General features: G+C 48.5%; 1 pseudogene; it reads left to right on the top strand.

Moving 5' to 3' along the window:
* Positions 1-2,862: 2,862 nt before the first annotated feature.
* On the top strand, positions 2,863-13,499 carry LOC143267749 (aldo-keto reductase family 1 member B1 pseudogene; annotated as a pseudogene).
* The last annotated feature ends 394 nt before the right edge of the window (positions 13,500-13,893 follow it).

Here is a 13,893-nt window from a genome sequence, read left to right as displayed (position 1 = left end):
ATCTATAAATAAGATATGTTGTATTGTTTTTGGTTCCCAGAATCTGAAATCTGCTGTGTATTTTTTAAAACATTTTTATTTATTATTTTTATATTTTTTAATGTTTTGTTTGCATGTGTATCTGTGCACTGCATATGTGTCGTGCCCACAGAGGTCAGAAGAGAGCATCAGATCCCCTGGAACAGGTTGGGAGCTGACGTGAAGGTGCTAGGGTACAAACCCAGGTCCTTTGGAAGAGCAACAGGTGCTCTTAACGGCTAAGCCATCTCCCCAGCTAGTCTGCTGTATGTTTTTTATTTGTTTATCTTTATTTTATGTGCATTGGTGTTTTGTCTGCATGTATGTCTGTGTGAGGATGCCAGATCCCCTGGAACTGGAGCTACAGACAGTTGTGAACTGCCATGTGGGTGCTGGGAATTGAACCCGGATCCTCTGGAAGAACAACCAGTGCTCTCAACCACTGCGCCATCTCTCCAGCCCCCTGCTGTATGTTTTACAATGCATATAAATTAGAGCATGGCAATGAGGCAGTGGCTCCTACACTGGACAAGATCACTGTGTAGCACTGTAATCCCTGATATGGGGTCATGCAGCTCCAACTACAATCCTCCTCCCATCTGTCCTCTGGGTACCATCATGAATTGGCTTCTCAGGACCCCTCAGCCCAGCCCTCTAGTTTGAGGCCACAGAAGCCTAGAAAGGCAGTGGAAACTGATGTTGTTCTCAGTGACTGTCCCGTGTTGTCCAGGGGTCAACATGTTGGGCTGGGCCAGCTCTAGCCCATGCCCCCCTGCATCGTCCCCACGGCATATGACAGGGCTATACTAGAGTGAGCAGAGCAGGCTTGGGACCACCGAGGGCAGAGGTATTGGCAGCAGACTGTGGTGTTCCCTAGGTGGTGAAAACCATTGTTAGGAACAGACAGGAGCTTTTAATCCTCGGTTAGCAGAGCAGGAGAATGTGGGCAGCAAGTCAAGTCTTGTCAGGGAAAACACCAGCAGGAAGGGGGGCCGCCTGGCGTGCCGTGTCACCAATGCCTGCCTCTACTGCTTCCCTCTGACACAGTGCCTCAGCGCCATCGAGCCTAGCCAAGCAGACCCTGAGACAGACCCGGAGCCATCACTGACCCTGCTGCTTGATTCCTTTGATAGAATCTGTCTCTGCCTCTCAGCAGTTGTACTGTCTCTGCATGTCCCACATCAGAGCATCCCAAGGGGAAGGACTCCTGGGTTCACATATTCACATGTAAACACGAGCAGCCTAAGGAAGAGCGTGACGTGGGACACATGACACTGCTAACACACTTGCCCTTCTTGATGCTCTCTTACCTGTTCCTATTGTGGAATAGCAGCAGACAGACGAGGTGGAATTGCCCAGCTGAGGGCAGGGTCTACGGTGTAGCCTCAGGCTGTCCCCTTCACCAGAGGCTTTGGAGGAAGTGAGGTCTGAGGAGAATACTGTCCACCTGTAAGGGACAGTGGTATTGTCGTCAGAGACCCATTCCCAAGCCCATGTTTGCAGCTGGGACTCTGCCAACTCTAGCCTGCTCTCACTACCACCCTAGACTTAGAAAAGAGAAAGTGTGGGCTGCTCTTGCAGAATACTCAAGTTCCGTTCTCAGCACCCACATCTGGTGGCTCACAACCACTTGTACCTCCAGCTCAGGGACTCCAATGCCTCTGGCTTCCACAGAATCCACCCACACGTGTACATAGACACATACACACAACTAAAAATAAAATACATTAGCTGGGGAGGGGAGGGTGGCGCACGCCTTTAATGCCAGCACTCAGGAGGCAGAGGCAAGCAGAGCTCTGTGAGTTTGAGGTCTATATACTGAGATCCTGTATCCACAAACAAACAATAAACCCCTCACCCACAAAAAGCTCTTCAAGGCTTACACAACTCTCTCACCTGCATTAGGCGGCAACTCTCCAGACAGCCCCTGAGGTCCTTATTTCACAGGTTAGAAAAACAGAAGCCCGACCAAGGGGGAAACTTGGAAAGAACAGATACAGGCTTTCCAGCAGAGTTTCCCAGGTCATCACATGAGGACACAGCACAGACTCTAATCATTTAAAAGACACAGAGCTCGTTTAAAACAAACAAAACAAATGTTTACACCTTGCAGTTTCATAAAAAAGACCGTCTTTTTGATGGGGCTAGGGACAAGGAGAAAGAGGACCTAATTCTTAGTGGAGTATATGAACCCAAAATGTTGAGAATTACCTGGAAAGATGCTCAGGGGGAAAGAGATTTGTTACACAAGCATATGGACCTGGCTTTGAATCCCAGCATCCACATAAAAAGCTAGCCATGACTCTGACCCCAGCACTGGGCAGGCGGTATGAAGACAGGGTTGAGGGAGATCTCTGCAGGTTTTAAGGCAGGCAGGTAAGTGATCATCAAAGAGATGAGAATGAAAACTTGGTTCAGATTGACTTCATCAACCTGGATCAAACTTCTGAAGAGTCTGATGCCAGGCAGTTTGTTATAAGCACATTTAAACACAGTAGAATTTGGGAAAGGGATTCCAAGCAACAATCATTCCAATTCCAGGTGCACAATAAAGTTTAAGGTGTGATACAGAATTTCTGTGTTGAAGACAAAGTACCATTAACATATTTTAACTTCATTAACTTACGTTGGGGTGGGACGAGACCAGAACGGACCAAACATTCTGCCCGAGGCCAACCCGGGGCCCAGCTGCCGATCCTGCAAAGCCCAACAACTTGGAGGTGTTGGTGAGATTGCCCTACTGATCAACCTGCTCAGCTGAGATCCATTCCGGAGAGGTTTCAGAAGCCTACAGCCTGCAGTCTGAGGAAACAAGATCAGCTGAGGAGTTGGCAAGCGAGCAAAATGCGACCCAAGAATGCAAGAGAAGGAGCCATCCAGCCACTGAACCAGATCTCCAGAGTCATAAGCCCATCCTACACCGACTGGGAACAGGTAAAGCCCCATCTCTGGATGGCAGACCAGGTCTCTAGCCCCTAGGCCCCAGCCATCGGAGCCTCAGCGACCAGGCAGCTACCTTTCCCTGCTCCCTCACCAAAAAAAACAAAACAAAACAAAACAAAAAAAAAACAACAAAAAAAAAAACACCCAGCCCCTGCTAACCCAACAACCACTGGAGTCATAAGCCCACCCTACACCAACTGGGAACAGCCATTGGAGCCCCAGGGATCGGACAATGGCCTCTTTCCCTGCCACCTCACCAAGAAAACCATCCCATGTGAACCCAACAACCACTGGAGCCATAAGCCCACCCTGCACCCATTGGGAACAACTGCTCCCTGAGACAGAACCCACTATAACACTGATTGGACTAAGCTGCTCCCGGAGAAACAGAGTCCAACAGCACCGATTTGACCAAGAACTCCTAGTGGACCAAGACTATCAATTAAAACAAGAGAGGCACCTCCAGACACAGATACTGCCTGTACCGAGTAGAGGAAGAGATAAGTAGACGCCAGTGCAAAAATACAGGCAACAACATAAAGAGCTATATGACAACATCAGAACCTAGTGATTCTACATCTGAAAGACCTGAACATACCAATGCAGAAGAAGCAGAAGAAATCAATCCTAAAAATGACTTTAAGAAGATGACAGAGGCCCTTAAAGAGGAAATGAAAAACTCCCTTAAAGAGAAGATAAACATTCCCTTAAAGAAATGGAAGAAAAAACAAACAAAAAAATTTGGAAGAAATCAAAGAAAGCCAAGAAAAAGTAATTAAACAAATGAAGGAAACAGTTCAAGATTTGAAAATTGAAATCGAGACAATAAAGAAGACACAAACTGAGGGAATGCTGGAAATAGAAATTCTGACTAAACGAACAAGAACTACAGATGCAAACAAAACCAACTGAATGCAAGAGATGGAACAGAGAATCTCTGACGTTGAAGACACAAAAGAGAAAATAGATTCGTCAGTCAAAGGTGTGATACAGAGAAACTCCTTTACAAAGTACATGTGACTATGAAGATGGGTTCCATAGCTAAAAGGCCTAGAATCTGATGTGGTCTCTGGCCACATAGAGGTCAGTAGGCTATAAAGTACATGTAACATCTCCTAGGGGTGGGTTCTTTTGACTGGGAGCTAAAGATAAAGGTCTAAGGAGGGAGAGTTTGGGATAGACAGTCTGGGATCTGGATGAGGTTTGCCCCTATGGATATCAAGAAGTGGGTGAGATCTGCCTCTACAGATAACAAAAGGTCACCAGGTCATCAATAATAACCACTCTCAGCCTTCTGGGAGGAAAATAGGTATTTCCTCCTTTGAGGAGAGGCTCCTGCATGCTTAACATTCCTGGTTTCCTTAGTGCTCTGTGGGTGCAAGGACCCCTGTGCCCACAATGTAGGGGGAAAGGGCCAAAGAAACACACCCTGACCCGGAAACCAGAGCCAAGAAACACACTTTGGCCCTGAAACCAAAACCAGTGAAAGAAATATACCCTGGCCCTGGAACTAGGGCCAAAAGGCTAAAAGGGGCCAGTGGGAAAACAAACACACACACACACACACACACACACACACACACACACACACACACACACACACACACACTTACTTTGGTCCTATAACCAAAACCAAAAAAACACACTCTGCCTCTGACCAACTCAACACAGAAACCAACCAATCCCTGAGCAGGAAAAACAACCAATCCCTGAGCATAAAATCCAGCCAATCTCTGAGCTGGTCCAAACTCAGGGATTGAAATCTGACCAATTCCTCACCCTGAAAATCTTCACCTTGGAAAAACTTTGCTCCTAAGAAGCCCTATATAAGCCCTGAGCCTGTGCAGTTTGCTGCTGCCCTTTCCCACCCTGGCAGAAGCAGCCAGTTTCTTGGATTCCTCCCTCCGGATAAATCTCTTGAATGAGATTTGGGTGAGACCTTCACTGGAATGGAGCGGAGTAGAGAACTGATGTCTTTCAACTGAGCAGAGCAGAACTGTAACACTTTCCCTGGGGAAACCCTCCCCTAGCAGAGCAGAGTTACACTCTGAGGGACCTGAGCAGAACTGTAACACTTTCCCTGGGGAAAGCCTCCCCTAGCAGAGCAGAGTTACACTCTGAGGAACCTGAGCAGAACTGTAACACTTTCCCTGGGGAAAGCCTCCCCTGCCAGAGCAGAGCTGTTACACTGGGGAATCCTTTCCTGGAGCAGGTGACTTCGTGGTATTCCTTGGCTCCCTCCCCTGCCAGGATCCCTTTCCATCTGAGCTGCAATGCTTATACCCAACACAGGGGGAGCTCTGCGGTTTGCTGGTCGCCGCTTAGCTCTAGGTTCAGTGAAAGATCCTGTCTCCAAAGAATAGAGAGGAATAGAGCAGGACACCTGGCATCCTCCTCTGGCCTCCACACATGTACATGAACACACACACATGCAGATATACACATGTACGCGTGCAAAATAACAAACTCACACACAAACACTCTCACACATTAAAGAGAAAAGAATTATTGATCTGGGTTAGTGATTGTAGCTCAGCAGGTAAGTGGTTGCCTCATATTGCACAAGGCCCTGTGTTCAATTGACAGCAAATAAAGTAAACAAATAGCACAAGGGATCATTAAAAAAAGACAAGCCTTGTCCAAGTCTTTCATTTGACACATGAGGATACTGAAGCCTCAGGAACAGTTGCTAAAGTGTCTGCAGCAGCCCAGACAGCTCAGGGCTCCAGGGAGTCTCTTAGGAAGCTCAGAACTGGTCACGGAGGGAGAGAGGGAGGGAGGGAAGAAGAGAGGGGGGAGATGGAATGGACATGGTCTCCCAGCTCCAATGTTAGTCATCTGCCATGGCCAGGATGCCACCTCTCTGGGCATCATTTCACGATACACACAACACCCCTTCCCCGACTTCTCTGCTTCTGAGGACAGTGGAGAGGAGGGTTAGGAGCTGCAGAGTCCCACACAGTGGGTGACAATGGGAAAGTCAGAGGGAATGGGTAAGCAAACGCTCAGGGTTAGAGGCCAGAGCTGCACCCTGGAAGCTCAGAGATCTGTTTCCTGTTCTCGTTTGCCCCCAGAATGTTCATAATGAGTCTTCTCAGACTCTGTACCTCTTCGTTTGAATTAGCCAGGGCCTCTCTCCACAGAACCAGCCCCCATCGGGGCCAGGTACGAAGTGATTCATTAGGCTTTGGGAGGAGTGGGAACCACTCCAGGCTGAGCTGCAGAAGACACTCAGAACCACACAGCCGATCGGCCAAGGCCTCTGCCAGCTCTGCCCACACGGCCCCTTCCGCCACACCCTGTCCCCAGGTCACTGTCTGAGACTTGCATCACTCAACAGGCCACAGCAGCCGGGACACTAGGAATGGAGAGGGCTTCTCTGCTCACTGTGAAGGTGGCGTTTATGTTCTGAAGAACTGTGACTACATTTAGGGTGTGTTGAAAAGATTTGGGCCACCATGGATGTTTTTGTCTATGACAGTACCCTTTCAGGTGCTGGGAACACAATCTAGGAATTTGGTTTTTTTGGGTTCTCTTCTTTTCATTTGAATACATTTTAAACCTTTAAACATTACATTTTAAACCTTTTAAAGTTTTACACGCAACGCACACGCACACTCCTACTATGGCTCACTCATGAAGGTACAAGAACAACTTGTTGGAGTCAGTTTCAGTCCTGACAACAGGTACCTTCACCTACGGAGCCATTTCATCAGCCCTGAATATGTATGTTTTTAATGTGTGTGGATGTTTGCTTGCCTGTATGTCTGTGCATCACATGTGCACAGTGCTCACAAAGACCGGAAGATCCCCGGAAACCGGAATTACAGATGGTTGTTAACCATCATGTGGGTGCTGGGAACTGACCCAGCTTCTCTGCAAGAGCAAGTGTTCCTAACTGCCGAGCCACCTCCTCTGCCCCTAAATACATTTTTAAAGCATTCATTGTGAACTTTATGTTACACAAGCATATAAGTATCTAGATATAGCTACAAATGCTCACACATACACCCATGTCTATTAAGAAGAATACATATACACATACATACATGTTTATTTAGCATACTAAAATCTTCCCCATAGGCATTATCTTAGTTAGGGTTTCTAGTGCTGTGAAGAAACACCATGACCACAGTAACTCTTATAAAGGAAAACATTTAACGAGGGCTGGCTTACAGGTTCAGAGGTTTAGTCCATTACTGTCATGATGGGAAGCCTGATGGTATGCAGGCAGACATGGGGCTGGAAAGGTAGCCGAGAGTTCTACATCTGGACTGACAAGCAGCAAGAAATGAGAAAGCCGCTGAGCCTGGCTTGGGCATTTGAAACCCCCGAGTCCAGCCCAAGTAGACACTTCTTCTAACAAGGCCACACTTCTTAATGCTGCTCTGTAGCAGAGTATTATTTTAAGATGTGTTATTTTTGTTTATGTTGCATTGGTTTATCTCTGTGAAGCTGTGTTACTGTAAAACACCTGATGGTCTAAGAAAGGACTGAACAGTCAGGAGCAAGGCAGGAGAAAGGATAAGTGGGGCTGGCAGGCAGAGAGAATAAATTAGGAGGGAAATCTTGGAAGAGGGAGCTAAGATCTAGGAGCCAGAGGAGGAGAACATCAGGGGCCAGCCACCCAGCCACCCAGCCACCCAGCCACCCAGCCACCCAGCTACACAGCCACCCAGCCACCCAGCCACCCAGCCACCCAGCCACCCAGCCACCCAGCCACCCAGCCACCCAGCTACACAGCCACCCAGCCACCCAGCCACCCAGCTACCCAGCTACACAGCAAGCCACAGAGTAAGATTTACAGAAGTTTGAGAACAGGAAAAGCCCAGAGGTAAAAGGTAGTTGGGATAATTTAAGTTAAGGAAAGCTGGCTAGAAACTAAGCCAAGCTAAGGCCAGGCATTCATAATTAAGAATAAGCCTCCATGTGTCAATTTATTTGGGATCTGGTTGGAATACTTCCAACATATAATGACACAGAATATACATTACTGTTCCAAAAGGGAGGGAAGGGAGCATAGTGAGGAAATACTGGACCAAAACAAGACTAAAAACCAGAAGAGCAAACTTCAAACTCTGCATCTCCATGTGTGATGTCAAAGCACTCTTCAGATCTCCAACTCCTTTCAGCTTTGTTGACTGTAACACACTTCTTTCTTGGGCTGTTAGCAGCTCTCCTCGGCAGGTATCCTATGGCTCTGGTGTCCCCAACATCTTGGGGTCTCCAAGGCCATCCTGGCTTCACCTTCACAGCTTCATGCAATGGCCTCTCTAGGCCTCCATGCAGGGACACCCCTGACACATGCCTGGCCTCAGCAGCTTAGTCGAGGAGGAAGATCCCATAATCCCTTTCTTGTATCCTTGACTCTAAAGCCAGAACCACGTGGCTGAAGCTGCCAAGTTCTGCTGTGTGCTGGGGTTGGAACATGGCCCCCTCTCTCAAACACATTCAAGTTTTTTGTGGTTATTTTTTGAGACAGGATTTCTTTGTGTAGCCCTGCCTGTCCTGGATCTTGCTCTGTAGACCAGGCTGGCCTTGAACTCAGAGATCCGCCTGCTTCTGCCTCCCGAGTGCTGGGATTAAATGTGTGTGCCACCGATGCCTATCCTAAATACATTCTTATCCAAACCACCACAGGCATCGACCAGCCCGGTCCAGTCAAAGTGAAAATCATGAAGGTTTCAGGTGCTGAGAGAAGACTTGTAGGCAATCCTTTGGCCTCTCCCAGGCCTCAGCTGTATGCACATCCAGGCCCCTCCAGATCTTTGGATAGAGAGTTACTAAATGTCCTTGTTTATCTGGACCAGGCCCCATTTATGCCTGTGATTAACATGACCTTTCCTGACCTGTGTCACTATTTCGATGATAAATTATACGACAATCTTATTCTCATGAGACAGATGATTGTCCCTGGCCCCTAAGATATGCTGACAGGAATGTCATTGCAGCCTGACCCTGCTGTCCCAGGGGCTGGGCTCAGATCCTTTCAAGAGACCTGTCTTTACTTGTGGAGGATGGAGGGTGAGGGTAGGGGGAGCACCCAGGCCCAAACCAGTACAACTGGGGCCACGGGGACATGAGTCCTAATTCCTGGCCACATAAAGAGCTAAGAACATGTAAGACACAGAGTCAGGGACAAGGTGTTGCCTAGCCGAACCAGAGCCATTGCTGTCCCGGGCTTGGTCCCCTGTTGTCACTGCAGAATGGCTCATCAGTGTCCGTTTTCAGGCCAGTTTTATATGAATTTGATGACTGTTTTGATTCGCACAGCCCTAACTCTCCCCGCAGAGCCAGGAGCTAAGGGCCAAGTTGGCTCATCCCATCAAGCGAGGGAGGGTTCCCAAGAGTGGAACAATTTCCCCCAGCAGAGGGGTCTCAGAGGGACAGGGCTCTTGTGATCTGAAGGCCTGGGATTTCTTCTGCTCTCTGTAGCCCAGCTATGGCTCCAGAGCTTTAAGGGAAAGCAGAGGTATGAAGCTTGTTCTAATTAGCCCCAAGTTGGGCTGCGGGCAGCGGTGAAATTCGTCCCTGCTCCTCCCCCCCTCAAAGCAGTCCTGATGTTTCCAGGCCTCCAGGCTGCGGAGAGGGACTCCAGCTTAATGAAGCAAGCCCTCCATCTGTGGCCTGCGTCTCTGGCAGCTCCAGCTGCCTGGGGCCTGGCTTTGGGGAAAGCAGTCAAGACAGCCCCTCCTCCCAGGCCCCCCAGTCCTCCACTCACCAGGGGGTCCACTCCCCCACAGCCAGCCTCACCCCACCCATGTTAAGCTAATGAATTCCAGACCCCACACCAGAGCTGCTCTTATGGTGCTGACCTACTTAATTAAAACAGCAGCTTCCAAATATGGAGGCTCTGCCCATGGCCACAGACGGGCTCTAGGCTGTCTCTGGCCAGTCTGGACTTTGGCACAGCTCCACCCCTCCCTTTCTTCTCTTCCTCCCTCCTCCTCTCTCCTGAGTTTTCCGACATCTGTGTCCAGAAAGGAAGAAAAGCCCTGTTTGGACTGGCCTCCTTCCACCCGCCATCTTTCCCCCTTTCAAACAGCTTGTCTAAAGTGGAGTCGGTTACATAAGCATTCCACCTCTTTCCATAAATTGTCCGCAGTCTCTTAACAATAGGGTTACTGTGCAGGGGAAGAGGAGCCCACGGCCACACCCCTCAAGTGCGAGTCCCCGGGGCCAAACAGAACCAGAGACTCGTTCTTTGAAAGAAGCCAAGAGGAAACCCAGACTGTTCTGGGGAGATCTTTGCTGTTGTGCTTGGAACACTTTCTTACCAAAGCCCTGGCCCCACCCTCCCGCTGCGCCCTTCCAGCTCTGAGCATCACACTATTTGAATGGATGCCCAATTTCTGTCGTCTCCTTCACTGCCTGACAGTACATGTCACTGTGTGTCCGTGTCCCGAGGGCAGAATGTGTGGCTGATGGAGCTGGTTGTGTGTCTGTGTGTCTGTTGGCAAGGTCCTTGAAGGCACACCCTGGAGATTTTGTTGCCTTTTTCTTTAAATAGAAGCAGTTAGACCTCACTAATTCAGACCAGTTGGGGAAAAGTCCAGAGCGGAAGAAGGTCTGACAGCATAGCTACACAGAGGCTTTTACTTCTCCCAGTGTGTCCAGTTGCTGGAACTGGTCCTAATCATAGGGACAGATAGGGTCCTGCAGGACTCAGTCCAAGTAATAGAGATTGTTCATGGAAGTCGTCTTGAATAGCTAGTTAACAGCGGGGGTTCTCTGGGTATGAAAACATGTTGGGGTTTTGTTTTGTTTTGTTTTTTCCAGTTCTTTCTCTTCTCTCTCTCTCTCTCTCTCTCTCTCTCTCTCTCTCTCTCTCTCTCTCTCTCTCTTCTCCTCTCCTCTCCTCTCCTCTCCTCTCCTCTCCTCTCCTCTCCTCTTCTCTCTCTCTCTCTCTCTCTCTCTCTCTCTCTCTCTCTCTCTCTCTCTCTCTCTCTCTCCTCTCTCTCTCTCTCTCTGAGACAGGGTCTCATGTAACTAGCTAGCTTAGGCTGCCTTGACCCCAGATCTTGCGATGTCCACTTCCCAAGTGCTGAGATTGCAAATGTGTAGCACTATGCGAGCTCTAAAGGCACAAATTCCTTGAGAGATTAGAATTCAACACTTAGAGTACTTCTCATTTAGGTCAATGAATTATCTTACCTGGATGGTGGTAAGGACAAGTTCTTGCCTCTCAGTATCTAATGTATCTTCTATCTTATAGTAATCACAAAAGGGTGTGTTAAAAACTGAATCAATGAATGGGTAAGTAGATAGATGGGTGATTGGGTAGATGGATGAGTGGATAGATGGATGGATGAGTAGGTAGATGGATGAGTGGATGGATGGATGAGTGGGTAGATGGATGAGTTTATGGCTAGGTGAATAGAGGACTAGATATATGGATGGCTGAGAGGAGGGATGGATAGGTGGATGGATGGATGGATGGATGGATGAATGGATGGATGAATGGATGGATTGGTGAAAATGGAAACACTAGAACAGAAGGATTGGAAAAGGTTGGGAAAGTTTGAAAGAAACCTTTATTGACCTACTAAGTGTGGCAAGCACAATCCTGTGTCATGCTCTAGATTGGGAGTGGAATATCCCTTAAGGTCTTTGGGATAAAGTCTTGACCCCCTTCTTGGCACTGCTGGGAAACAATGAGGCTTTAAAAGTGGCACCTTTAGACAACAAGGTGTATGCTTTGAAGAGGATGTGGGGCTGGAAACATGGGGACCTCTGCCCCTTCATCTTCTGTTTTATTCTCTCTCTCTCTCTCTTTCTCTCTCTCTCTCTCTCTCTCTCTCTCTCTCTCTCTCTCTCTCTCTCTCTCTGTGTCTGTGTGTGTGCGGTGTGGTGTGGTGTGGTATGTGTTGTTTGTGTATGTGAGGGCATGCATTCACATGTGCTTGTGTGTAAAGGCCGGTGTCTGGTATCAGGTGTCCCCCTTATGGCTAACTTATTGTTGGGGATAAAGTCTCTCATGACCCTGAAGTTGCTGATTCAGCTAGGCAGCTGACCATGGAGCCTCTGGGATCCTTTTGTCCCCATCTCCTCAGCACTGGGACTCTAAGTATGTACCACCGCACCCAGCTTTTTATGTGGGTCCTTATGTGTGCTGGCCAGCGCTCTACACTGAACCTCCCTGTCCCGTCTTCCTTCTCACTCTTGGGTGCAGCGGAGAGCTGAGTAGATTTGCTTTACCCCATCATACCTAAAACCTTGAGTCAGAGTAAGATGACAGCCTCGGGCGGTTTGTGATAGCACCAGAAAGCTGACAGTGGGGTACAGGAGCCCATGGAGAGCACTGCACCCTTCCTGCCACGCATGGAGTGGGAACCTGAAGGCAAAGGCTAGAGCTGTGGCACTGAGTGACAAGAGGCAGCAGGCCACAGAATCAAACGCTGTCGGTGAGCAAGGATCCGTTCAGGGCTTGAGCTGGACCTGGAGACAGGCATGGTTAAGCAAGGTTTAAAAGGGACTCCGCTGTGGATAGTGAGGGTGCTGTAGCAGTTAAGATCCTTTTGATGGAGTGAGGTACAACATGGCTGTAACCCCAGCATGGCTGGGGAGGAAGGAAGCAGGCAGATATTAAATTTGAGGCAAGCCTGGGCTACACAGTAAGAACTTATCAAAACTAGCCAACCAACCAACCAATCAACCAAACAAACAAATTTACAAAAAAAAAAAAACAAAAAAAACAAAAAAAACAAACAAACAAACAAAAAAAACAAAAACACAAAGCAAACCAAAACAACAAAAATGTTGCTGGCTGAGATCTGTAACACACAGAGGCCATGGTCAGCACCTAGACAGCCACACTAAGCCTGGCACCTAGAAGTTCTCTTCTGGCCAGGTGACCAAGATCATGAGGGTTGTAGCTGACGAATGTGCTTCCATATTTACTGTGGCAGGGGTACTGGAATGACAAGGAGGACACGTGGCCCTCCAGGAGAAGTTTAAGGAGCAGGTAGAAAGGTGCCAGTGACCTGACACTGCACCATCTAGAGCTCTAACCCACCCCCTGGCAGACAGGCTTCAAGCCTGTGCCTGCTTATCTCCCATTGGGAGTATCAGATAATGTGACTCCCACTGACACTGTGATTTTGTTGACACTTGACGGCCATGGAATGGCTGGTGGATGAAGGTCTTTGAAATGAATTAGAGTCTCCAACTTCAACCCTCCATAAAGAGAGAATCTTAAGGAACCCAGCTTAGACTACCACCCTGCAGGTGACCTGATCGGATGCCACCCATACCTAACGCCATCTAATATTGTCATTCTCTCCCGGAGGATGCCAGCACCAAGATCATCACAGTCAAGTACAATGACACTACAGCCAGGTGCTAATCTGGTGGCCCATAAAGGAATTTGTTGGTGACCCCCAAGTGTGTGACACCAGCATGCATTGCTGAGAATTTTACGGCTTTTCCTTTGAGCTGAGTAGTGAGGGCATGGCCACCTCACTACTCAGGAACTAAGGGTTTCCACCTCGATGATCTGTGCCAAATACAAGGATTACCCTCTTCATGCAGAGGTTTGAAGCAGCTGTGGTTGCCTGCCCTTTCTGTCTCAGCCGTGCTGCGAGTGTGGTGTGGCCTGTGTCACAGTCGCTGAGGACGCACTAGCACTCTAAAGGGCAGTGTCTGTGGAGTCTGCTTTCTCCCAGTCTTTCTCTGCTGTTCTCACCCTCCCAGGAACCCAGGAAATGTTTAATCGGAGTACCCTTTTCTGACTAAAGAGGAGCTCAAGATCTGTAGTCAAAATCATTTAGGTGGGCAGTGGTGGTGTTCGCCTTTAATCCCGGTACTCGAGAGGCAGAGGCAGGAGGATATCTGAGTTTGAATGCTGTGGATATCTCTCTATATAAATAAAACACTGATGGCCAGTGACCAGACAGGAAGTATAGGCGGGACAAGGAGAGGCCAGGGGTTCTA

Source organism: Peromyscus maniculatus, chromosome 11, assembly GCF_049852395.1.
Source record: "Peromyscus maniculatus bairdii isolate BWxNUB_F1_BW_parent chromosome 11, HU_Pman_BW_mat_3.1, whole genome shotgun sequence".
Taxonomy (NCBI): Eukaryota; Metazoa; Chordata; class Mammalia; order Rodentia; family Cricetidae; genus Peromyscus; species Peromyscus maniculatus.
This window is presented reverse-complemented; position numbering and strand designations above follow the sequence as displayed.